Genomic DNA, 26,367 nt, shown 5'->3' with positions numbered 1-26,367 from the left:
TTTATCCATAAACCTTTCTCCAAAAGTTCCACAAGGGCGAGATAAGAATGTATTAATTATGTTCTGTGGCTGCAATCTTCGATGCACCTGCCCAAGTCGGGACACCGTATATATTTCAGTATGTAATTGAGTCATCGTCAAATTACCATGAAACAATAGTAATTATGAACTATAAAATTATAAAGTCAGATTATCTCCGAGAAAAATATGCTGCACTGGCTTAATTGTTATAAGGCTACCTCATTTCAGCAGTTGCTTGAGAAGATCGGCAGTGAAGATGGCTGAAATACTGCGCTTTTTCACGCACTGTGGTCGTTTTGTGCATCAGACAGGCCAAAAGTAAAAGTCGATATTTCCTTATTGAGCTCGAAGTACGATAGATAACTCAAAAATACTTCAGCGCAAATTAATTGAAGTATGTTGGATCGGAAGAATATGATCATTTTCATTATCAGCACTAAAAAATAATTGTGCAAATTTATGAGAATATTTCGTTAACTTATTATCACCTTACCGATAATTGGAAGAGATGGGCTTCACTGATAAAGGAAGAGTGAAGATATGAGATCGACTTCTCTGTTGAAGGAAGTGACAGTTCAGGAAGTGGCTCTATCGCACGCTTGTTCTATGCTCAAGGCACAATATTTTACACAAATGTCTGCAATTTGTGGCAGAAAAATTTAAACACAAATGTTGATTTTATATAATCAAGATTAATGGAAAATTACATAGTGTGAGATCTGAGGTTAAGTTTCGCATATTTGACATAATCGTACAACTCTGCTTCCGCCGAATTTTTTCAAAATTCGAGGTTTTATTGTAAAAAAACTGGTTATACATTTATGATTCGAAGTATTGTCCATCGCTAGCCACTATTTTCTCCAATCTTTCAGGAAGCGTATGAATCCCGCGTTGAAAAAACTGATCATCTTTTGAAGCGATCCACGAAACGATACAATTGTTTTACTTCTTCATAAGACCGGAAGTGCTTCATAAGACAGAAAGTGCTGGTGAGCCAGGTCGTGTGCCATTGATCGAAATAAGTGATAGTCTGGAGAATACGGCGGGTGGAGTAGAACTTCCCGTTAAAACGTTTCTAAGTATGTCTTGACCTCGGTCTTGACCACTTCCGCATCATGGAGTCTAGCATTGTGTAACCTCTTTGTTACAATTCAAAATGCCCGAGAACAGTCGTTTATTTTGATTCGTGGTTCTGATCTCTGAATTCACCAAATGGAAGGGACAAAAACCCAGGTCGATCAAACACCTCTTATATTTACACAAGTATTTCACAATCTGAATCTTTAAAATATCTGGTACAGAAAAATTGACATACAATATTCTACAAAATGGAAATACATATAAGTAAATCCGAAATATATAAATGTACGAAAATAAAGAATGTAATTGTTCAAATTCACAAATTACTTCCCTGAAGAGATAAAAGTCCTAGCTCTATACTGAGCCAATCTTCCTCCACCGAAGTTGATAAGAACTTAGGTCTGACAGTTCTTCAACAGCAAGGAGAGTAAAATACTTCGGCTTCTAAGCTGACAATTGACAATGATGTTGGGCTGTCTTTTGACGAAAGACTCTCAATGTAAAAATCAAACTTTCAGCGTTTATCAGGAACACCAATTAGGAAGTTAGTGAAGAAAAAAAAATACCAAAAAAGCCCTTTTTTGAGGGTTTTACGAATATAATAGAGGAAAACAATTATAAAATTTCTCTGCGATAATTATCAATATTCATTCAAAAAAACCAGAAAAAGAAATGAAATGACAGTTTCACTGTATCGGGTGCACATGCACTAAGATAAGCATTGGCGTACACCCAGATTTTTATCAACTATCTTCTTCAGTTGAATATATTCAATTTGAAATGTAGCATGCTACGATTGTCATGCTGTAAAATCACTTTATCATGTCTCTCGTTGTATTGTGACCGTTTGTCTTTCAATGCTCGGCTCAAACGCATCAATTGCGTTTGATAAAGATCGCCTGTGATTGTTTCGGTCGGTAGTGAACCCATTCTTCGTCTCCAGTCACAATGCGATGTAAAAATTCCTTCTGTCTTTGCCTTGCAAGCAGCTGTTCACAAGCAAACAAACGCCGTTCAACATCTCTCGGCACCTAATTTCCTTGTTTCAGGCATTCTGAAATGGCTTGTTGCGTCACTCCCAATGATCCTGGCGATTCTTGTTGCGTTTGACTTTAGTCTTGATCAAGTAATGTCTACAATTCTGCATCTTCGAAAACCTTCTCTCTTCCACCGCCATGCTGGTCTCCGACGTCAAAATCACCGTTCTTGAAGCGTTGAAACCACTCTCCGCAAGTTTTTTCACTTATAGCAGCATCACCATAGGTATTTGAGAAGATTAAAATCTCCTGCAAATGACGAGAATTTGGCTCGAGAATAACTTTATGATGCAGACACAAATCGACTAATATTTCGATGGCGTTATGTTTACAAATACAAAGCTTATTATAAAATAATGAATAAAACGGCTGATATTTGGAAATGAATGATGAAAAGAAAAAGAAGTACAAGGTGCCTGCTATTTCGTTTGTTTGTCATCTTGGGTAGTGTTATGCGGTACTGATGATCCCTAATAAGGGTGAAACCGGTATATCGCTATTCTTCCTTGATGACATGTATTCTCCTTAGGTTACTTTCGATTTTGATTCCTACGTAATAGCGTGGAGACCTTCTGTCTGACAAAGGTTATGTTGATGGCATTTTGCTGATACATTAACCAGATAAATAATTAATATCGTATGATATTATTACACTATTGGAAATTGTACTTCTTTTTCTTTTCACCTAAGCTTATTGTATGACATCTATGATCTATTTATTTCGACTACTACTTACCGCTACAGCCATTTATTGCAAAAAGGCGGAAGCAAAGTCGTACACCTAATATTATTATTTCCTCAAAATATGATATGTAATAGTTTCAAAACTTAAGAATTCAAACCTCATTTCGATCTCAACGAAAAACCCAATAGATTGAATCTTAATCTAAGCCGATACGGATGAACCATAAGGGTACGAACCCACCCACGGATATCGTGGGCCGTCGAACAAAATCCGACGAAACAATTTTCGGCGATCTAATCGAATTCGATGTAGACGCACCACCCCCTTGGTGTTAACAAATTCGTTACGGCCAGATTCGGGACCGAAAATCACAAACACCTGGCATCTGATGCGGTTCTTTCGGACCATAATAACCGGCATGATTTATCGGAGAGGATGTGTCACCCCCTGGGGCCTCACCTCGGCCGCGTATTCATCTGCAGAGAGGTATCTGGACACGCCAGACGCGTTTGACGAAGTCAAAAAACTATTAATATCAGGTGGTTTGATGTTTTCTCGATAAAGTGGTGTCTACGAGTAGGAAATCCAATCCCACACCTAAATATCAATCCCGCAAATCCGCGGGATTGATAACAATATGGAGGGTGTTTTTTTAGAGCTATAGAACTTTAAATTGCAATAAAACAACGATGGATTATTCGATTGACATGAATTATTTATCTGCAAGATAATCTTGTGGTATTACATTTTAAATATGATTTCTGGCATATGCCCGCCACGGCTGGCTCGGATGTAGTCCAATCTGGACGTCCAATTTTCGATGACTTTTCCAACATTTGTGGCCGTTTATCGGCAATAACACGGCGAATGTTGTCTTCCAAATGGTCAAGGGTTTGTGGCTTATCCGCATAGACCAATAACTTCACATAGCCCCACAGAAAGTAGTCTAGCGGTGTTAAATCACAAGATCTTGGAGGACAATTCACAGGTCCAAAACGTGAAATTAGGCGGTCACCAAACGTGTCTTTCAATAAATCGATTGTGGCACGAGCTGTGTGACATGTTGCGCCGTCTTGTTGGAACCACAGCTCCTGGACATCATGGTTGTTCAATTCAGGAATGAAAAAGTTAGTAATCATGGCTCTATACCGATCATCATTGACTGTAACGTTCTGGCCATCATCGTTTTTGATGAAGTACGGACCAATGATTCCACCAGCCCATAAAGCGCACCAAACTGTCAGTTTTTCTGGATGTAACGGTGTTTCGACATACACTTGAGGATTAGCTCCACTCCAAATGCGGCAGTTTTGTTTGTTGACGTAGCCATTCAACCAGAAGTGCGCTTCATCGCTAAACAAAATAAAATGGACGTAGTGCGCGATATATATTCCGCACAGAACCATTATTTTCGAAATAAAATTGCACTTTTTGCGAGTGTTATTGAATATTTATTTGAAATATCAAACCAATTTTTAATATAATTCTTGTTCTACTTTCCAGAAATCTTTGAGATACCCAAAAGAAGTACAATTTGAGATACTCAGTTTGTTATGTTACATTCCCATAGTTTCTTATGGATAAGAGTAATTAATTGAAAAGAATCACAAGATTTTATCTCGCCGAATAAAGAAGAACCGTCCCTGGCTACCTCAGAGGCCTGATTACCTCTCCTGACGTCTTTATTAACAGACCGCTGTTGGAAAATGTTCGAACGAGTTATTATCATTGTCCGCTTCGTATCTTTTACTATTCGCGGCTCTTGTGATGGACAAACTCGAGGAGAATGCGTGGAGCGCTTTAATATTCTAGTTTCTGGTCTAAGCTAGGATGATATTTCTATAATAGATCATTTTCTGCTTCTTATCTTTTAGAATGGTTTTTGATTTTTCATCCGCCGACAAAATTGCTTGCTTTCTTCTTTTAAGTTTGAGCGATTTTGTTCTGAGGTTTTTCAGTTGTTCAGTTTTTATTATTATGCTTGTATTCATTATTCACTACCTAGAGAATAATCATTATACACAGGTCTACCAAACTTCTATAATGACATATCCTGAGAAAACTATCAAAACAAATTAAAAAAAGAAGTTGAAATTGAACGGTGCTGTGGAAGAGAGAAGGTTTTCGAAGATGCAGAATTTTAGACATTACACTTGATCAAGACCAGTGTCGGACGCAACAAGAATTGGCAGGTTCATTGGGAGTGACGCAACAAGCCATTTCAAAACGCCTGAAATTCATGGGAATGATTCAGAAATAAGGAAATTGGGTGCCGTACGAGTTGAAGCCGAGAGATGTTGAACGGCGTTGTTTGCTTGTGAACAGCTGCTTGCAAGGCAAAGATGGAAGGGATTTCTGCATCTCATTGTGACTGGAGAAAAAAAATGGGTTCATGACGATAATCCCAAGTGCATAAAATCATGGGAATATCCCGGCTATGGTTCCACGTCGACGGCCAAACCGAATATTCACTGATATTCAAGAAGTAAAAAATTGGATCGATTCGTGGATTGCTTCAAAAGATGAATTTCGAAAAAAACGGCGCGCCGTTTTTTTCGAAATTCATACAACTTTGCTCCGCCGCGGCGGAGCAAAGTTGTATGCCTATGTAGTAAGATATTGAAAACTGTAAAAAAGCAAAATAGGAAAAAAACAAATACAGTGATCGGATAATCTAAACCAGAAAAACGCCAATATAGAAGCAAATTGCCCAGGTAAAGCATAAAATGCTTAAAAAATATTCAAAGGAGGTTTGGTAGATAGATTCAAAGTAAGTTCCTGTAAACGAACCTTGAAAGCCTCTTCTTCTCAATAGTATCTAGTATCTTATATTTCCTTGCATCCTGACTATGGTATGACATAAAAATTAAATTTGTAGTCTTCACTTGTAAAAACATCTACAACTGCGCCTATGCCTTTCAATATTGAATACACAAAGAATATTTAGGTGATTACGATCCTGTATAGCTTACACAAAAAAAAATTAACCCATTCAGGATCTATCTCTGTCAAACGCTCTATCTATTCCAGGAAAACAGACTAATTGATTTGTAAATTCCAAAAACCCCTTTCACCCCGCTTCCGTTTTGATTTACGACCCATAATATTACGTAACGCAGACCTGAAACTATTAGCGGTCCAAAATTAACCGTCAATTCGAGAAAGCGGCTTAGAACGTGACCAGCTGCTGACCCGAACGAAAATATTCATCCGACGGCCAAATTGGTCTATCGGACGGGAAGGTTCCATAATACCGGCCATAATAAAGTGATTGATGTTCAAATACGACCTCTGACACCGAAAATACGGCGTACTTAACACCTTCGAAACGAGAGATTGGACGCAGCAGGCGCTGCGATCGCCACAGGTCGTTAATTCTTTATTGGTCGTCGGAATATTTTGGGAAGAAAAAGAAGATGTCACTGATTCTTCTATGGTTGGATGTATATGTAGGAATGTCACTTGTCACGGGTGGAAGGCAAGATAGAGTTGAAGTAGACTCCTTTCAAATTGATTGAATTTTTGATATTTTATTGTTAAGATAAGATGTCTAAAACACTGGTGTGCTTACTTACCCTTGTAAAACCTTAAGATAAAATTGGCGACTTTTGAAAGGACCAGCCTTCTTGGATTTTAATGGTATTGTTCCATTTTCTATTGATTTTTGCATCGTTTCTTATGGCGGCACACACGTCGTCTTTCTGTCAATGTCGTTTTTAGGTTAAATAAACAATGAACTACTTTTGACGAAACAAATGAAAACCAAAGTTGTTCCATAGGCTAGTTTTGCCGCTAGATGCCCCTGAAAACTCTAATTTGTTCTCCATTAAACAATACAAAACGTTATCCTGGATAAACGTCACTATTCTGAGTACCCAAGATGTGAGCAGTCATCAATATAAGATAAGTACTATTGAAAGCATTGTTACATTTAGTCAATTATACCGTAATGTCCATTCTCTTTCTTTTTTTAAACTTCAATTATTCGAGAATGATCACAAATCGCCTAAGCGATCTACAATAAAAAAATATTTATGAATCTTCGTCTACACCTTATTCTACATCACATTCGAAAAAATATACGGAGTGTTCCTTTCAAAAGAAAGCGAAAGTTTTTTTCGAAATATTATATTGCATATATAACTTCCGCTTTAACTAACCAGTAAAAACACATTGTCCTTAAAAAATCAACTTCATTCGTCAACATAGTTATCTTCAAAAGTTATTAGGGATTCACGGCTTGACTTGATATTCAAGCTACTTGACTTGGGCTTGATTTGAAATCAACTCAAGTTCAAGTCAAGTAGTAGTTTTCAATGTCAAGTCAAGTACTTGATAAATAAATACTTGACTCGACATTGAAAAACTACAACTTGACTTGAATTTGAGTTGATTTCTAGTCAAGCCCAAGTCAAGTGCTTGAATATCAAATCAAGCCGTGAATCCCTAAAAGTTCTACCTGTGCATCAACGCCCCTTTTCAATACCATATCTGTAGAATTATTCGTCTTTGGTGTAGAAATAAACTTTACCTACGTTAAAGTCAGCAAACACCTTCTAACCGTTGTTCTGAATGGATTGAAGTTTAAATAACACTTAGCTAGTCATTGGTCTGCTTGCATAATGTTTTCCTGATCAAAAAACAGTGTTTTATCAACAAACGAAACTCTTGATCCATTTTTCAAACAACAACAAATGTTTCGTTCCAGACTTAACTCTATGTTTCGAAATTTTGGCACGCATCTTTTGGAGCTTGGTACGAACAAGAAAAAAGTTGTGTGCGCCGAGACTTATTGAGTGACGTGTTAGCTAGACTGACAATCTTCATGAAATCCAAAAATGGACTGATCCAATGCGCGCTCAATTCAATTCGGGCACCAAATCCCCATTGAACGAACTCACGTTCATTCAACCTCAACAAAAACATCAACCATCTGAATAGCATAGAATTCATCGGCACCTGTCACTCCGTTCAAAAGGCGGAGATTCCGATATGTCAAAGAATCGATTATAATCCGACAATATATCGACTTTGTTCGTGTGAAAATAGTCACAATAGGCGGTCGGCGTATAGCCTATAAGTCACAGATATTTCAATATTTCAATTATGGAACTCGATGGTCGAGCGTCTGGTTCGAAAACAAAGGCAGCTCGTTTGGAACCCGTCCCACTCTGTGATTGCAGTGTGGCCACAACACCTTGCAACGGCTGGGCGTTGGAACTATCGTGGTAATTCTATGTTGGTACGCCAGTCAGGGGTTCGGTCATATTTCACATTACATTAAACTGTCATGGCATCTAATAATATAATATAATAACATAATCTTCTTACCTGGGATTTCGTATGGGTTAGGTTATCGGTGAAGCGGCATCTCGGGATCACAGAACGGAATGTTATGGTATTTTTCGAGACGGGTGACTTGTCATGAAATTAAATGATGACATTAATAGAGTGAGCGTACATACGGTGAGCCCATATCGTAGATTTGGTCCACATGCATGGGAATGACAGTAATGCAAAATAGGATGAGACAAAAGTTGGTTGAAAAGTTGTGAATTTCGAAATATACAGGTGTTTTTGAATTGGAGTTACGGACGAAAATGAGAGATTCCTCGAGTGAGCCTCCAAGCGCTTTATTTTCGAGATAAAAGGTGTTAAAGTTTTTTCTCATTGCATCTTCCCTTCACAAGATATTCAACTGTAATTGACCATATTCACCGTCGCCATATTGTTATGCGACAATACCAACTACCCAGTGTTCCCAACGAAGAAATATTGAGTTTACTAGAAAAATTCCACAATATAAAGTTTATAAGTGAAGTTTATGTGTACCTTTTCTGGCTGCTACGCCAGATAGGCTTGTTTGGGACAACATTGTGCAAAAATTTCACCTTTTGGAAATAAAAAGATTAGTGAAAGGTGGTTTTCTGAACAAATTAATTGTGGCCGAGTGTATAAATGAATGCTTCGCTCCATTTTTGGAAATAGTCAGTGGAAGAATAGTCTTTATGGCTGATAGTATTTTTGATATTAGCGGTATTTTTGTAGTAAACTCAATATTTCTCCGTTGGGAACACTGGGTAGTTGATATTGTCGCATAACAATATGGCGACGGTGAATATGGTCAATTTGGCATAGATATACCAAGTATATCAACTATTCAACTAGTGTTACACCTAAATACTTAACTTCATTTTCCCATTTTATATCTTCTTCATCTTTCCCTAGATTTGAGTTCATCTCTAGTGTTCTTTTCCGCAGGAGAATAGCTTTGCTTTTTTTGCCATTTAATTGCCTTTTTCGCCTCTACTTTCTAATCCTTCTTGCAGTCATTTGTATATGACGTCTGTTCATCGATGTCTGACTACTACTACTATTCCCGTAAAATCTGCTTATAGTGCTATCAGATTTCTTGGGTTTTATGGGGTATCGTATGAACTGGGTCTTGAGGCTCTCCTGTTTCTAGTTGTCTATTAGTGTCTACTGCGTCATCCATTTTGACATGGAAATTCCTCTTTTTCGGGTGGTTAATTAATATTTTGCAGGGTTTTAGTAGTATAGCTGGTCATCATCATTTTTTAGGGTAGTAATACGTGCCATACTCGATCGAAGGTTCTCTGAACATCTGATAACATTAGTCCTGTGGCTTGTTTATTCGTACAACTCTCACAGCGTTTTTTTTTTTGTAAAGATTAATTTCGATGACTGGCCCCACAAGAGAACAGAGGACTGTGTAGACAAGCATAATATAAAGTATTGGCTTTGGTGCGAAGCTATTTGCCTCATCCCCCTAATAAGACTGTAGCTATTAGATGAGAACATCCATACATAAATTGGACTGTAAGGTACTGGGTTATGAAGTTCGAAGGACCATGAAATTTTCCACACTATTTATTGAAGTAGGTTTATATATACAATTACACAATGTACACTTTACAAGATTCGCTTAACTAGTTATCGAAACCAATAACAATTTACCGACTAGGGTACTAACGAAGATGACCGACTGAAGGGTCTTTTTTAACCACGTGGCGACAAGGCCAATATTTAACTAACTTGAAATGTGCAAGCTGAACACTGTGTCTCAAGGGGCGAGAGCAACGACGAACTATATTATACTGTACTTGACTTGTACTTACTAGACTGTGTGTTGAATATACTGAACTGACTTCAACTCGAATTAATTGAAGAAAAGTTCGATTTCTTACCCCACCTCGACCTTCTTGTCGAACCATCGAAAAGTGTTAAGAACATAGAAGTTCTACAGATAAAACGGACAGAGTTAAATTATCATTATAGCCAGCCGTCATTATAAGGACGACTGCGTGCAGCGCACTCATAAAGTGCGCGGAATTATCTATAACTAACTTCAGGGGTGAATCTTTGGACAATGGCGGCGCTGAGTTCTACGAACCTTGATCAAAACTTAACAAAGACATAATGATTTCGAAATTCTTCAGCAGATCTACATGTGCTGTTTTGGTTAATTTTATATGAAGCATTAATCCCAAAAACTTTATATGCTTTACTTCGGTATTTGAGTAAAGAATTATTTATTTTATTATTATTATTTCCTTCATCCACAATTAACATTTTACAGTCCTTCGAACAAAAAGCAACAGTTTGGTAGTTCGATCCAGAAGAAACAACATTTTGGTACTAAATATACGTTCTTTTTGTCTTTCGTCCTTCGAATCAAACAAGTGATCAAATTAAACACATATCATTAATATTTCTACTCTTCATCAATACTGTGTGTCATCACAGTGAAGGCCAATAGGTATTCACACAATAAGGATCATTTATAAAAATAATAAAGAGAATAGGTCCCAATATGGATCCTTGCGGTACGCCAAAACCAACAGGGATCACAAGATGAAGTGCCTCCTCATGTTACATGTTGTGTTATGTTTTCCAAGTATGACCTCGATAGATTATTAACCACATCACTGAAACCATGGAAGTTAAATTTGTCCAAGAGGACATGGTACACTGAAACAAAGACCTTGCAAAGATCGAAATTGAGCATTTTAATCACCCCGATTAATTATTTATCGAGCATTATTGCATTATGCGCATTATCGAGAGTATTCAATAATTGTTGACAATTTTGCAGAAGCAAATTCTGTGGAATGATTTCTTCTAAATCTGAATTACTCGGTTGGTATCAGATTTACTAAATCTGTTTCATGGTTTAGTCTTCTAGAGTTTGGTATATGTAAAAGGTTTAAAAGCCAAACGCACGGCATCCAATCAGAACAAGGTATCTTTATGCAAATCAAAACATTATTTCCCCATGAATCATAACATTGTATGTTTTCAGTACGTACAAACGACAACCACACAAAAATTGCATAGATCTACGATAAACCTCAATGCCTGCTTATATCAATTTTATTAAACGCGTACAACAATAAGGCGATATCGCCTAACAATCCCTTCTCATTAAAAACCGTTTACCAGACTTCCATAATAGAGAAATAATAACTTTTTCACTGGGGCACCCTTCTAATGCTTTCATTCCCCACTCCTTTTTTTCTTTCTTCTTCTTCTTTTGCCTTTGCCGATTGCGGATCTCCGTAAGGACCGCAAGGAGAGGGGTGAAGGGGTTAAGAAAGTAATAAATCAAAACGGGAAAAAGCACTGCACCAGGCTAATTGAAGATGGCGGCCCCGATACAGCGCTCCGTAGGTGATTTATTCGCGGCAAAATAAGTGAATTACGATTCGAATTAGCTGAATATCTGAACGAGAAATCTGCAATAATAGAATCGCAGTTGAACGGTCACCTGGTGATCTGAGTCCGATCGTTGTTCGAAAAGGGAACGTATATAGGGAATTTCTGATGGGTTATCTGTCTTTAAACTGGCGCGAGGAGGAAGGCTGAGAGGTTATGGAGATTGTGAGGTTGATTAGATGACGAACTCAAGAGGTATAACAGGCCCATTGAAAAGTCCCCGGTCTACCATAGTAAAACACATTTTTTTTGGCAGAATTCGATTTTATTATTCAACATAGTTGCCTTCGAGGGCGATACAGCGATTATAGCGATCTTCCAACTTTTAGATACCATTTTTGTAGTACGATTTGTCTTTCGCTTCAAAATAGGTCCAGTTTCGGCGATTACTTTTTCATTGGCGCTAAATTTATTTCCAGCGAGCCTTCTTTTGAGGTCTGAGAACAGGAAAAAGTCGCTGGGGGGCAGATCTGCCGAAAACGGTGGATGCAGAAACAATTCGAAGCCAAATTCATGCAATTTTGCCATTGTTTTCATTGATTTGTGACACGGCGCATTGTATTTATGAAACAGCACCTCTTTTCTTCAAATGGGGCCGTTTTTCAAAGATTACATCTTTTAAAAGATCCAAAAACGCTATATAATAATCGCTGTTGATGGTTTAGCCCTTTTGGAGCTAATCAATGAATATTATACCTTGCGCATCCCAGAATGCTGATGCCATAACTTTGCCAGCTGACTGTTGTGTTTTTCCTCGCTTTGCATTCGGTTCATCGTGTTCATTGTTGCAGTCCTCTTAGCTGACTGTCGATTAGACTCCGGAGTGAAATTATGGAGCCATGTTTCATCCATTGTCACATATCGACGCAAAAGTTCAGGTTTATTGCACTTAAACAGCTTCAAACACTGCTCTGAATCATTAACACGTTGTTGCTTTTGATCGATTGTGAGCTCGCGCGGCACCCGTTTTGCACACAGCTTTCTCATGTACAAATATTCGTGAATTATTTGATGTACACGTTCAGATGATATCTTCACAATGTCTGCTATCTCGATCAACTTCACTTTACGGTTATTCAAAATTATTTTGAGAAACTTTTTTTATTTTTTCGTCGGTGACAGCCTCTTTTGGGCGTCCACTGCGTTCGCCGTCTTCAGTGCTCATTTCACCACGTTTAAACTTAGCATACCAATCAATGATGGTTGAATTTCCTGGTGCAGACCCCGAAAACTCTTCATCAAGCCAAGATTTTGCTGCAACTGTATTTATTCCCTTCAAAAATCAATATTTCATCAGCACACCAAATTCTTTTTTTTTAATCTTTTTACAAATAACAAAAGTAGCTACACTCACAACGCAATATCTTACAAACTAATGGTCGGACTGCTGTCAAATTTTGACACGAATCGTTTGAAGGTTGGTACTAACTAAAAATCATATGGTTTCAATACTAGCACCGTCATATATGCATCAGACCAGGGACCTTTCAATTGGCCTAATATATCGCCCGAAATGTGACTGCAAGTCATCGAAAATCACCTCACAAGGATCGAATCCTGTAAGAGATCACGTGCAGGACATTTAAATGATGTTGTATTCCTCACATAATGGAATTGTCCAAGCATAATATTGAAATTTGATCGATATCCTGAATGAAAATGTGTTCAAGTTATGTTTACTTTGGTATTCACAAAATGGATAAACCTTCATATCAACAGATTGTCGAAAAATTTCTTTACTTACTCTCCAACAACCTCCCCTAATCTCCTCTCAATCTCACCTCTATTCTGGGTGTGAGTACACCTCGTGGCAACAAAGAAAAAAATCCGTCGGACGATCTGATAGCATATTTAATAAAACGCCATAATATTGATGAATTCCTTGAGGAAGACTCGCCATATGGCCGGTTTCGAAACCTTAAGCCCTTATCGCGTCCAGGTATCTCGTTCCAGCCGAACAGTCCAGACCTGACCTCGTTAGCCCCACTTCTTCATTATAAACGATCTGGTCCACCGCGGCAGGACCTGAATATGCTCGCACGCCCTCTGACGGTATATTACCGGCGGCTTCGGGTATAATCGAATTCTATTTCTCTGGTAGGTGTTTAGGGGACTCCCAATTCATTATTTATAAAGTTAAGCAGTCCCATCTTCCCATACGAAATACGTATAGAGATCTGAGAGCGGAGATAATGGAATTAATCGAAATAAAATAATGAACACCCGGATGTTTGAACGTAAATCGTGATAATTTGAACGATCGGAATTCAAAGGTGCTAATAAGGTACGCGTTCTTCTTTTGGTTGTAAATCATAGGAGAGATTGCCTATCGATCGGTAGATCGAATGGTGTGAGAATAATGAGTTAGGTATTTAAAATGTACCAATGAAAACGCATACCGTTTATATATAGAATTTCGAATGAATTTTCTATCAACAAAAATACTTGAATAGTGAATTTTCTTTGTGTCACGTGATTTTTTTCAACGACAATGTTGAAAATAAACACAAAAAATTGACAAAGAGGAGACAAAAGACTGGATGTTGAGGGACATATTTTTGAAGCACATCAAAGTCGGGAATAAAAAATTAGCAGAAGAACCATCAATTGTAAACGTAGTAGTGAAAAATTTCAAAGTGGATAATACAAGTATAAACATAGTAACAGTTCTACTACTTTTTTTTCATATGCCATCGCTTCGCAATTTGACGCATAATAGTAAAACGATCTCACATAGAATAAGAAACATAGATAAAGGGAGTATACGCAATTTTTACATGTCCCCAACATGATTGGATCACGTTGTCGGATTGTGATATATTTTATATTGAATGAAATATATTTATTTGAGTGATTCCCGATATAATATGCAAATGTGAATATTTGTAATCCGATATTTTTCCCTAATTGTCGAATTTATAATAAGCAGAATATTCATTAATTTTTGTATCTACCTGCATAAATTCAAGGTTTGGCAACTTTCGCTCTCCTAGTGTCATCGGTTGTTTCACGTCGTTTGGCACGCTTGAAGTTTGTTTTCTGAATTTCTGATATATTTACGTATTTATTTCAATATATTTTGAGTTTATATGAAATGTTGATTCACTATGGAACATAAGAATATTCTTTTCCAGAAGGGCGGAGCCCTTCCGGCGAGCAAAGCGAGTCTTATCAATAAAAAGCATTTTGAAATTTATGGAAATTCAAAAAAACTTAATAAGGTATTTTGAAACTTATCAAACAAGAGAAAAATTAGGCTATCATAATTAAATTTCTCGAAAGCCTATTTTGAAAACAGTTGTCCAGATTTATTATGATTGATTCGTAGTAAGACAATAATTCTGAAGCCCTGCTCCTTCGCCATTTTGTAACTATATGTAATGGGCAGCTGTCACTTTTGAAGCTGTTATTTTTTGACATTCAACAAGTGAAACTACACCATTACTTAAAATGGAACTATCCACATTTCAGTAACTCACTGAAATTGTTAAAATTCACTACAAATATTTTGCAGTCCCAGTTAGCAAAACTAAAGCACTTTTGAGTCGTCGGGAAGCATTTTCTCGGTTGGCAACAGTGAAATTCGTGGAAAAATTTGAGCTCTTGAGCAAAGTTAGTGATGTGAAGAATCGAAACCGTGTGCGTTGCTCCAAAGTAACTGAAAAATTTGCTGCTGTAACCTGTAATGTGGACGAAAACCCAGGTTTGACGATACCTCGTCGATCTTGGGAATTAGGCATTCCTCAAAAGGCATTTCACCGTATTTAATAAAGACTTAAGTCTTCAGGTTTTTAAATCTCAGTTAACACAAGAACTCAAGCCGGTCGATCACCACCAACGTCGTATCTTCGCTGATTGGGTCCTTGAAATCCATCAAAATTATCCGGATTTTCATCGAAAAAATCTTTCTGGGTGATGAGACTTATTTTTGTTATGACTATGTTATTAATCAGAATTGTCTCATTTGGAGCTTGAAAAATTCATGAATAATGGACGTAAAGCCTCTCCATCCTCAACGTGTCACTTTTTGGTATGATTTTTGGTCTAGTGGTGTGAGTAATGATTTTTTAAAGCCGGAATTGGAAGTTATTGATTTGGATGACGTTCATTTTCAACAAGCTAAGTTTTCTAGCTGTTTTATTTCTGGGAGAGGTGATCACAATTGGCCACCAAGATCTTGTGATTTAACTCCTTTAGACTTTTTTCTTTGGGGCCACGTGAAAGATAAGGTTTATGCCAATGCTGCACAATCGATCTTAGACCTTAAAGATGGAATTCGTGAAGTTATCGAGGACGTTCATCCGTAAATGTAAAAAAGTATGATGCCCCAAACGTACTCGTGACGGTCATTTGGCTGATATCTTTTTCCATGGTTAATGGCATACCTTTCTCTTCAACATGAAATAGGCGTTTCTCTCAATATATTGTTCATTTTAATATCAAAATGAAACCTCTTATTGGAAAATCCTCAACAAGTATAAAAACAAATAAAAGGGGGCTAAAAATATCCTTGATAAAGCAGCTCTCATTAACAACTAAAAGGATAAATTTCTGTTCATCAGCATAGCATGTTTTTAGTTCTCAAAAAACGTTGAAGAAATTATTATCTCATGTTGCAATTTTCATACATATTTAAGCAATCCTCTGACGCTTACATTAAGCACAAAAAATTCCTAGTTTCCATGAAACTTTGATAAATCGCAAAGTAATATATTTCTATTAAATGTCATCAATTTTCATTACTTCGTACAATCAATCATTAGAAAAAACCGACGCTTCGTGTACCATTATGATAAAATATTACCTACTTCAAATACTTGTCGCCAATGTTTTAACACATCGTTTAGTATGCGCAATCAACAGTCACGTCAATATATTTCAATTCCAAACGGACCCCAAATGAAAATCTCAACCTATCCTTGCGTGAATTAGTAAAGACATCCTTTCGGACGCTAATAATTATCAATAGAACGCACATCCACAGAAATAGGCGATATTTCAATCTTCAGCACGCAGGGTTCCGCAGAGAGCGAGATGTAATTAATAATAATAATAATGAACGCTCACCTGAGTCCCTCATGCATATAATTAACACTCTCCAGTATTCCCGAGTTGATTTATCGACGGTTAATAAAGTATTATTAATTATTCCGTCTCTTTTCAGCCTTTGCTAATATTCACTAACGATGCAGTACCGCTTGGCTAGTTTAGCTGGAAGCGATTTGTGCCTAGTTGGACTCATTGTATATGAATGGCTTAGCCTTAATTAATTGATTATGACGGATGTGTATCGGTCTATGGTTGATCACACGCGAAATTACGTGTGTGTAGGGCTTAATTTAGATCGTGGAGAGTTGGTAGTCGAAAGAATTTGTTCGCTAATTTGGAATCACCACTCAAATGCTCATGTTTTTCTCTAATAATAATATTTCTCTATTTCAGTATCGTATTGTGTTCATTACAGTTCTAAAAACAGTGCTGTAATGAACTCATTACAGCATTGTTTTCAGTTATGTTTTTCGTTTTGTAGTTGTCTATACTGACTTCCAATCCTATCAAATTTCAACAAACGTCAATAATTGTCAATATAAGTAGGATATAGTGAAATGATTTGCAACATTATTCGCAATTTCTCTTAATTCTGGTGGTGTTAAATCGATTTCGTCAGACATAATTCACGAATTTAATGCGTAATTGTAAGTTATTCCAAAATTCGAAACGTACGATTCATATTCAAATTCCGTAATCTGTCAATTTTCGTAACAATCATACCAACTGCCAAGATACAATACAAAAGTCTCTAGGATGTATAATCTGAATTTTTCATTGAATTTCGACAATATTTCACAAAACTTGACTGAAATAGAGAAAATATCGTCTAACACTCGTTGCAGAAGGCAATTCCAACACTCTTGCATTCGAAAACTAGCTCCTTCTTCGCTCGTTTTCGTATTTCGCATTCGTGTTGGAATAGGACCCCAATCTGTAACTTGTTTTAGAATATACTTATGTGTTTTCTCCAGACGATGTAAAAGAATCACATACTTGTCCTTGAATCTTGTATGATGATCATGGACGCTCAAGTGTTTTTGAAACTTGTTTTTGTTCTTATGGACATATGAGAGTAAGTATTCCATACTTTTGAAGAGCGTCATTCGATCAAATCAAGCCACTGTTCTTACAGCATTCATCTGCTTCAAGAAGATCCTGCCAGCCTCCGTAGATGCACCCCAAAGGATAATGTCGTATGTCATTCTTCCATGAAATTGAGCATGGTACACCATGAGAGCAGAGCTTTTTTTCTGTAAGTTTTTAATTCACCTAATTGCGAACTGTGCTGTCCATAGTTTTTTACTCAATTCATCTACGTGTTGAGCCCAACCTAGGTTTCCACTGATCATCAAGCCGAGCAGGAAGATATTCTGCTTGTTACTTCGCTTTATAGTTATTACCAGTTCTTTGTTTTTTTAGTGTTGACCTTCATGCTGTTATTCTCGAACAAATCAATAGCACTCTCAATCGAATTGTTTGATTTTACTTTCAATAAACTTTCACTTTTTGCTCAGTTGAGAAAAGATGCGTCATCTGCGTACAGAAGTTCTTCGTCTGCTTCAACGTTGTGCACCAAGTCATCTATACAAATAGCAAATAAAATAGGTCCAAGTACGGATCCCTGAGGTACTCCTAGGGTAATTTTCCGCTCAGAAGATCTTTTTCCATCAAGGCCAACGATTTGGGAACGATCATGTAAGTAAGATCTTAGCAGATTCAGTGCTGTCCCATGAATGCCATAATATTCCAGTTTGGTTAGTAATTTGCTGTGATTGGCGCAATCGAATGCCTTACTTAAATCCAAACACGTCAACGTGACCTCTTCTGAACTATCCAGTGCCTCCATAATGAATTCTTTAATTTGGACCTTGATTTGTGGTAGTAGATCTTCCTCACCTGAAGCCATGTTGCTGTTTCGCAAGTTACGAATTATTCTCCAAAAACGAGAGTAATCAGTAATCTCGTTTGGATAAGGGACTCAAAGACTTTGGAAACAGGCAAAATGGAAATAGTTCTATAATTATCGTAGATGTTCTGGTCGCCCTTCTTGTGAACAGGTATTACCCTTGCCAACTTCAACTCATTATTATTAGGTATAATTACAATTAACAGAATAAACAAATTTTATTGACCGATTACCGATTTCATCAATCCATCTCAACCTCCATTTCACATCATACGGTACGGCACTGGGTTTCCTAATTGTCGAATTTAAAATAAGCAGAATATTTATTATTTTCTGTATCTACCTTCTGAAATCCAAGGTTTGGCAACTTTTGCTCTCCTTGTGTCATCGGTTGTTTCACATCGTTTGGCGCACTTGAAGTTTGTTTTCTGAATTTCTGATATATTTAGGTATTTATTTCAATTTATATTGAGTTAATATAAAACGTTGATTCACTATGGGACATAAGAAGTGCATTCTTTGTGGAGAAACTCACGAATAGAGTGAAATATCGTATCACTGATATGTTTTCATTTCCACGCGCTCCACTTCAAATTTGACAGTTCATGTTGGGGACAAAATTTGCTTACTGAAAATGACATATGCTTCCTCTTTCTATGTTAATTACTCTGAGTCCTCATACGTCAAGCCGGAACTGATTTGCCCATCTCTAATAGCATTAATCGAAACTAATCCACAGGTGCACCGTGTAAAACCGGGCTTAACCCGAGAGCGCGATCGAGGCGTGAACCGGCCTTTATCATCGCCCAGGTACCTAACGCGCTTTTTCGTACCTTATCAACCCATATCTCCAGTCCATTACGAGTGAGAAAAAACAATTATTTCTCTCCCACAAACCGGCTGAAAGCGTATTTTCGAGATTATTTATTGCCGCAGCGAGAAAGGTTCTACGAATCTCCCGGATGGTCACAGAGGCCGCAAACCACGACGTTATTAATAACTGATCAAACATTAAACGTCCGAGATAACGCTGAGGCGATTTGCCGAACGTTTAAGTCCGATTCACACCACACTTGTCGGTAAATATAGGTTTATAAGAGCCGGTTACGGGGAATCGTGCCTCAGATTGCATCTGCGGGCCCGCTCAAAAGGTCTCTGGACCCCTTTATCGCTCGAATCGCGTTTTCTCTCCCACCCCATCAGATGGCAGCACCGAGGACCGTTGCGGGGATTATCTCACGTAAAAAGTGTATCGTCTCAAATTAATTTATTTAAATTACACGTTACGGCCGTCGTGCAACGTTTAGATTCTATCGAAATTTCAATTATAGTGCTGAATTAGATCGGTGCACGTCGTACAAATGATTTCGACGGGTATATTTCGGCTTTTTCGAGACTGAGGTGACGTGTGAGTCGAAAAAATGGGTTTATGGTCGTGGATTTCTGTTTTATCGACTTGAGGTGGTGGATGCTTATCTGATTCGTTTTATGAGGAATAATGGCCGGCGTAGTGATTTGAAGGACGTTATAAAAATTGGTTGAGGCGATAGTAAATAGCCTCAATAAGCATGAGCGCCCGAAATTACGACTTGTAATTATGATGTATATATATTGTAAAACTCGCAACAAAATTAACCCAAATGCTTTTCAGGTATAGCAGTGATAACCAAACTCTGATGTCCCCATGCAGAAGCTTGCCCATGTGATACCGTTGAGGAAAAAGCACTATATTATGAAATCAACCCTATGATAAAAAAAACTAATATTCGAATTTGGAGAATTTCTTAACCAGGACCTGTAGAAAAAGCTCCAAGGAAACATGTATATAGAAAAAAGTTAACGAAATACTTATAGTTTCAATTCACGGCTCCAAGGGTGGTCAACCGTAAAAATGTATGGTAGTCATAGAAGTCTATATTACAGTTGCCGCAATTTTATAATTGAATCACATATAAAAGAGTTATTCAACTCTTGTAGGAACGATATTTCAGTTTGACTACATTTCTTGATTATTAAACTAAACCTGAAACCCCTATTGAAATTAGATTAGTTTTAGTTTCAAGTAATTGAGTAGGCAATGTTAATGTAAATAAACTGTACCTCTCACTGTGAACTCTGTCTTCTAATTGTTTTGTAATCATTAAATTATGAATAAATTGTTAATTGATATTACTTTTGGTCTATTCTGCTGCTTTTTCGAATGGTTTCCGGAATGTCAAAAAACACCAGAAAATTCCAAAGTGTCACTAGTTAATAGCTCGAATGAAACAATTTTAGTTCAAACACATCGATGGCAATGTTACCAACTGATGTAATTCATTCAGAGGAGGTCGCATAGATAACTGTTGCAACAATTTCCTAATGCCGTAACAATAAAGGTATAGAATGAAAAAATCTTATATTATTTCTTCTTCATTCTGTCACAATTCTTTGGGTGAAAAAAACTTACTAGGTACAATCCTTGTATAAGGATGGGTAGTCAATAGTGTTCGATATATGCAACCCATAACACACCCGGATCCAACTACAGTAGTGACCCCTGGTGACCAGTTCCTTGCCGTCAAACGGCGGTTGGCTTACTATCCATTCCTTATACTATGGTACAATGGAAAAACATTGGTTTTTATGGGTACGGAACTCAGTGCACGAAGAATGGAGGAAAAAAGAAAGTTTTGATCGAAAAAACAGGCAAATACATATAAGCTCCTGATTTATTTCTTCTAGAAGGACAATTTCGCCTTTCCCTCAGATTCATTCAAATCAAGAAAACCAAATAGGGATACATAATAATTCTCTTCAACCCTCGGAGAAATCTTTACGTAAAACTCAAAGTGAATGTAGAGGTTGAATATGAAATAATCCATAAGATAAAAAGCCTATTAGATCATCAACAAATGGCCCTAATTAATAGTTCAAATGACACAGTTTTAGTTCCAATACTAAGGTCGGAGTGTCGCCAACTGTGGAAATTGTATTCAAAAAGACTATATAAATGTCATACAAAACAAAACGATCAGTTTTTCGCCCTCGAAGAAATCTACTAGAATTTACTTCCTAGGTTGAATATTAAATCGATCATAAGATTCAAATCCGATAAGATTTAATCAACCAAAAAATCAACAAATGCCACTAGGTAATAGTTCAAATGACATAGTTTTAGTTCATTTGATTAAAGTGTGGCCAACTGCCGAAGTGGAGAATTCTCCTTTTAACGGTAATTAAGTGTATGTTATGAAATATCATAAACATAGAAAGCTATAATTTTATTAGGTTAGAGTACAAGCCAACGACCAAAAAATAGAGACAAAAGGATATAGACTTGATATCAGTCATATAATCTTTTGCATTGGATTGGTTTGGTTGTACAAGCCATCCATCAAGGCGAAGCGAGTTAACTATTTGTGAAATCTGAATATAAATAGTTTCTGCGGATGATTAAAAAACAACTAAATAAATGTTGGCACCACTTCATCCACCAACACCACAGAAAATAAAACAGATTTTCTTCTTCTTCCTTAATTACAACAATCTCTAGATTAACGACGACAAGCCCTATAGACATATCCCAAGACCAAATTAACCAGATAATGATTTCACAAAGGAAAATAATTATAGATAAGTGAGTCCGGGCGATTTTCACATCACGCCCAAAAACATTCAGACGGACGCGGTTCGCCGTACTGTCGACCAAGGGGAAAAAAATCGAGGTAATGGGCAGTTTAAGAGCGCGCTGCGGAATCACTTTGGACGCAATCGGCGGCATAATTGAACTTTGAAATATGGTCGGGCGGCCACGCCCACCTCGACCACGGATCTAGAAGGCACACCTTCACGCCCACCATCTGACTGATCGGTGTGCTGGCTCGTTTGGCCGTTTGCTGCGTCCACCGGTGGAAAAAAGAACGCGCGAAGGCGGACTGTCGTGGGGTGAGCCACAAAAAAGTTAAATGATAACACAAAACGGCTTGTTGTTTTTTTTTTTGGTTAGGATAGGGGGATATGACGGGATGTGTGCGTATGAAGTCGCGTCTCATTTGTTTTATCTTTTAACGAGATCGGTTATTGGTTCTCATGTGAATGCAATAAAAAAATTCGGTAAAACTATCGCTTTCGTTCACCAAATGTTGGGGGTAATTTGGGCCCTTTGCTAAGGTTGTCAACCCTTGGAACCAACAGGTACCCTAAGGGTCCGGTCACAACCTGTAAGTCTGTATAAAAAGGCCTACAAGATGATTATCATATTATTCAATCTTAAAAATTAATAACTCTTCGCATTATTTGGTGGCTCTTCCTTTCACTCTATAAGATAAGGGGTTTTCAATTTAAAATGGTTATAACAGCAACACTGTATTCTTTTTTGACATTTCATACGTCATTTGTGTTCAGTATATAGGTTATGACAATAAATCGTGAAAAGATACCTTAGGACATTAATATTAATTATATCTATCTATATTCTAAGAAAGATACTCACTTCCACAACATTTGGAAATTGATTGATCTGAATCAGTGTTCATTTTGTGAATATTCAGAGTAATTTAAGAAAAATTCATATTGTAGAGAAATTTCAATGCTAATTTTCTTCACACGACACATGAGTACCGGCACTGAAAGCCGTACCTATAGGTACTGCCTTAGTACCACTTTCAAATTTATCTGCAATACGATTTATAGAGAGTCGATTAACTGAATTATGTCGTCCACGAATTCTTCTTTAATTCAAAAATGACCACTGATTTCGGTAGAACAATATATAACTTCTGAATGTTGTTGAAGCGCGTATATCTTTTCAAGATTAAATGGCGTAAATGACATAAGAAATGTCAAAAATAATACACGGTGTTGCCATTATAAGCATTTTAAATTGAATAATTTCTATTGGAAATATCCTTATTTTTGCTTCAGTGGATCCACAGAATTTGTTCCATGCAGACACTATACATTTCTCCTTCAATTTTCTTTTCCCTTGGTATTTGTCTACTTTCATCTGTTTTCAATAAAAGAGCAAAATTTTAATTGAACTCCATTTTTTATCATTTTTATTATTTTTGTTGGTTGGGCCAGATTCACAGGTGCATCTAGTTCTCGTTAAATTCATAGTATATTGCTCTTGCGATATTTCAGAAGGACAGAACAAATTTTGGGAGGCTTCAGCCCTCCTCCTTAGCAACGCCACTGTTAGTAACACAAACCTTCATAAAAGGTTGGCAATGATGTCCAATAAAATAGTTCTTGACCTTTTTCATATCAAATTTGGTGAGCTGAGGACCTCAGTTGGCAATTCTCAGGAAATTTGAAGAAAATGAAGTACCTATACAATTTTAAAATTAACAAATTAGAAAATTCCCAGCTTTCTAGCCGTGGACTAGTCAGTCTCCTCCACCTAGCGTTTCGCCTATAACTGCGGTAGGAATCCTCAGAGATTTCTCTTGTCGTTCGTTGACAGAAATGGAGCTTATCTATAATTTCTACCAAAGATCTTGTTGCAAAGATTAGGATTGAGAATTCTTTCCTCGGTTCCCCTTTTGGGTGCGCCTCTGTTTATGGCTCACGAATGAAAAATCAGAAAACAATAATTCATATACCCAAAACATATCACTGTCTTAATAAACAATTAACACTGATATGCCTGAGCATTGGTTGTTCACCAATTTTGGAAAAATACTGACAGAGGACTGAGATAGAAAACACCTAATTCCCAAATTTCTACTTATTGCTACAGAAAAACTATGTTTTATTGAGCCTAAAATCTTATTGATACATCCTTCATCAAGTAATCCATGGAATATAAAATACCTATATTTTATAACCCTTCTATATTCTATAATCAAAGAAGTAACCGCATTCGAACTTGTTTTGGTTCCGCTCGGTAGATGGAGTTCTAGGTGCTAGGCAGTGGTGTTCAACAACATCTGCCGGCAGATGGTGCTTCTGCAGAATGTATCCCTGTATCGAAAACAAAGATTTTTAAAATTACCCACTAGAGATCTAAGAAAGAGGTCCTCGAAATACCTTGAATTTGCCCAAGCATCAACTCTTGGAGTGTCTGTTCTCCTAATATTCTTTTTATTTCGTCATCAGAAGCTAGAACCGAGGCTAGAACTAGTCCAACTCTCATAGGGGAAAGCAACTTTCATTTTTATATGAATATGGTTATTTTTCAATTCTAACTTCCTAAATAAATCAAACTTTTTTTCAGATCAGTTGTCTCAGTTTTAAGCTTTTTACGGAGCTTCGACTGAATATAAATATAAATTAATATACAGGGTGGCCATTTGAAAACGAAACAGACGAGATTACAGACGAAAGAAAGTTTTTCGATAGAAATGCTCGGACAGGTCGATTTCTGTTTCGAGGGGGACAACTTAAGATGTAGGTTACGGACGCATAGCGCTTCAACCCTTGCTACTACAACCCTCACCCCCAAATTTTGAATAGGGAAGATGGGGTGAGTGATACCTCATTTGAAAGGTATTTTTATACTGATTTCAGCACAGTAATTGTTTTTTCATTTTATGCATTAGTTCTCGAAATATTCTTAACTAAGTATTTGAAAATGAAGTAGTGTTTTCATGGCACTTGTAGTGTTTTGTGAAAAATCGACATTTTGAGCTTCAAAACAACCATGACTGTGGCTTCCTTCCTAACTAACTAACGCATGAATATTTCGAGAACTAATGCATAAAATGAAAAAACAATTACTGTGCTGAAATCAGTATAAAAATATCTTTGAATTGAGGTATCACTCACCCCATCTTCCCTATTCAAAAATTGGGGGTGGGGGTTGTAGCAGCAAGGGTTGAAGCGCTATGCGTCCGTAACCTACATCTTAAGTTGTCCCCCTCGAAACAGAAATCGACCTGTCCGAGCATTTCTATTGAAAAACTTTATTTCGTCTGTAATCTCGTCTGTTTCGTTTTCAAATGGCCACCGTGTATAATATAAGTAGTTTTTCACCAAATACCTCTACCAAAACCAATAGAGGAGTATCAGCAACGTCAGGTAACAGCTGCTAGAGGGATTTTCAACTAAAATGGGCCTCTGATTGGTCACGACTACTGATAAGTACTTCAAATCACTCTAACCTGACCAATGGGATATGCATATGCTTTATTTATTTCTGCATGTGCCCTCAGCAGCTGATCCAAAAGTATAGTGCTGATACTATTCAAAATCATATGCATATATTACCATAAGGATTGTTCCAAAATCAGAAACATCATAGAGAACAATCAATAATTTAATAATACATAGATGCTTTCTTGGGCGATCTGTAATCTGCCACCAATTTAAAAGAAATCAGGTAGTAACAGAACATGGGAACTAAATCGAACAATCTTTTATTGTGGCAAGTTATCATCCATTTGGGATATTGCGGTGTTTCATTCTGCGACCACTGGTAGAATCATCAGTGAGGCAACTCAGTGGTCCCTGTCTTATACACCATCCTAGTGTAACATGTAAAGCAAAAAATCTGCTAAGTTTCTCAATGGATTTTGGTTAACTTCAATAATGTATTCACTTTTCTCTATTCTGTTTATTTTAATGAGTAAATGCTAAGTTATTACAGACTGCAGCAGTTTCTGCAATTATATGTGCCCAATCAGCTTAATATGTTTTGAACATAAACTTCTATTGAAGAGAGAGCTTAACATTTCACTTACAAATTAAAAAGAAGATTGCAGCTTAAAATATCACAAGGATATATTTTTGTTCGTACTGCTCTCAACAAAGAAATCATCTTCATTAAAAGATTAAACAAAAATCACACATTTCAACAGGCAATGCAACAATTAGAATTGATTTGAATGAATTCTCACTCACTTTCGTTAAGATTAATAAATTAACAA

At 37.0% G+C, this 26,367-nt stretch overlaps 1 long non-coding RNA gene across 1 annotated transcript in view; it reads left to right on the top strand.

Annotated features, from left to right (window-relative positions):
* The window catches only part of LOC123681754, a 73,819-nt gene extending 53,139 nt beyond the window's left edge, over positions 1-20,680 (top strand). The window contains exon 3 of the long non-coding RNA XR_006747717.1: positions 20,169-20,680. This is a non-coding gene — a long non-coding RNA (uncharacterized LOC123681754). The remainder of the gene's footprint in view (positions 1-20,168) is intronic.
* Positions 20,681-26,367: the final 5,687 nt, after the last annotated feature.

This window comes from Harmonia axyridis, chromosome 6 (genome assembly GCF_914767665.1).
Source record: "Harmonia axyridis chromosome 6, icHarAxyr1.1, whole genome shotgun sequence".
NCBI lineage: Eukaryota > Metazoa > Arthropoda > Insecta > Coleoptera > Coccinellidae > Harmonia > Harmonia axyridis.
The sequence above is the reverse complement of the archived record's forward strand: the minus strand, read 5'-3'. Positions and strand labels throughout refer to the sequence as shown.